Source organism: Bidens hawaiensis, unplaced genomic scaffold, assembly GCF_021521415.1.
Source record: "Bidens hawaiensis isolate Kalapana, Puna unplaced genomic scaffold, B.hawaiensis_p1.1 tig00026854_1, whole genome shotgun sequence".
Taxonomy (NCBI): domain Eukaryota; kingdom Viridiplantae; phylum Streptophyta; class Magnoliopsida; order Asterales; family Asteraceae; genus Bidens; species Bidens hawaiensis.
Window position 1 is genome coordinate 69100 of NW_027494326.1, and position 2045 is coordinate 71144.

The window sequence follows — 2045 nt, forward strand, 5'->3', positions numbered from 1 at the left end:
TTATATAAATAATGCGGTGATCGTCTAATTGTTTAAATTTCATGCATGTAAATCTAGTAAATCTAACTTTACTTGCAATTTTAAAACTTTTAAAAGTTTAAGAAGTAGTAAAAAAAGAGAATACAAAGAAACGATATTAAGTCAAAAATATTGCTAAGGAGAATTCAAGATATGTGTCAATAAATAAAATTAATAATAATTTGTTTTAATTGAACGGTGATTGAGAAAAAAAAAAGGAAACGCAATTTTAGATAATATTAAGAAATTGAATAAGTAGGGTTCGATAACATTACTCTCCAATTCATCCGCATAATTTCTTCTTCTTCAAGTCCAACAATGTCTTCTATTTTCCGGCCTTCCACTTTCATCAAGCTCAAGCCTTTGATCCAAAAGTGTTACACAAAAGCCGCTTGTACTCCCTTTCGACCACAAATAATAATCAGGAACCAAACCCACGTCTCAACCATACTCGCCACCCACCTTCTCTCCAAGAAACTCGAATCCAACGTTGTTTTCTCTCCGGTTTCCATTCATGCCGTCCTCAGCTTACTGGCCGCGGGTTCCAAAGGTCCAACACTCGACCAGTGCCTTGCTTTCCTCAAAACAAGTACCACCGATGACCTCAACTCTCTTTATTCGCAGCTTGCGTCCTCAATCCTAGCCGACGGAAGCCCAGATGGCGGACCTCGATTGTCATTCGCAAACGGGCTTTGGCTTCACAAACCCCTTTCTCTCAAGCCTTCTTTTAAAGCAAGCCGATTTTCACAAGGTAACGTTTAAGTTTTAGATCATCATCTTTTTGGGCTAATAGTAGTAGACTTTCTTTTTTATGTACTTAACATATTATTTTTCTATTAACAAAGGCTGCCGAGGTGGCTGATGAAGTGAATTTATGGGCCGAAAAACAAACAAATGGCCTTATAAAAAATGTCCTCTCACCTCGTTCAATTGAAAGTCTCACCAGGCTCATCTTTGCAAATGCCATCTACTTCAAGGGAACATGGAGTCAAAAGTTTAACAAGTCAAAGACAAAAGAACATGACTTCCACCTCCTTGATGGCAACAAAGTTAAAGTTCCTTTCATGACCAGCTACAAAAGACAATTCGTGTGTGAATATGATGATTTCAAAGTGTTGGGTCTTCCCTATCAACACGGTCAAGATGAACGTCGGTTCACTATGTACGTTTTCCTCCCAGATGAAAAAAATGGCCTTCAATCTTTAGTACAAAAAATGGGTTCCACATCTGCCTTTTTAGACCGTCACATTCCACGCATTGCAGTACCAGTCGAGCGGTTTTTGATACCAAAATTTAAGATCGAATTCGAGTTTGAAGCTTCTGGTATGTTAAAAGGATTAGGGCTTAAGCTGCCTTTCACTGAAGATTGTGATTTGACTGAAATTGCTGACTTGGCTGTTGGCGAAGAACCGCTCTATGTTTCAAGCATTTTTCAAAAGTCTTATGTGGAGGTGAGTGAAGAAGGTACTGAAGCGGCAGCGGTCACTACAATGATGGCGTTGGCGGGTGCATCAAGGTATGCAGAGAAGCCCAAGAGGGTTGATTTTGTGGCGGATCATCCATTTTTGTTTGTGATAAGGGAAGATGTGTCCGGTGTCGTGATGTTTATGGGACATGTGGTTGATCCTTGTGTTGATTGAAACAGCAGTGGAAATCTCTAGTATCATGAATGCGCTGTCTTTTTTTACGGTCGAGTTTTGTTTCTTTTTGTGTTTCTTGAGTAAAACTGTTGTCAAGTTTGTTAGGGCACTTCTTTTGTTGGTGTGGTGATTAATTTTTTTTCCAATTGTTTCGCCCCTGCACGTTTTAGTTGTTACTGTCTCCACTGAATTTTGAAGAACAAGTGTTATCAATCAACAACTTTGGTGGAATGACATCACACTTGTCAAAATGGTATAATCTCTATTAATAATATGTAAATAATGAAATTACATACCAGAATCATAAAGATAAATGAACAAAGATAGACAAAAGCAGGATGAGTAAAACTATCGAGAGCACGCTGTATAAATAATCGATCAAGCCAA

At 38.3% G+C, this 2045-nt stretch overlaps 1 pseudogene; it reads left to right on the forward strand.

Annotated features, from left to right (window-relative positions):
- The first annotated feature begins 246 nt into the window (after nt 1-246).
- Nucleotides 247-1795, forward strand: LOC143574153 (serpin-ZX-like; annotated as a pseudogene).
- The last annotated feature ends 250 nt before the right edge of the window (nt 1796-2045 follow it).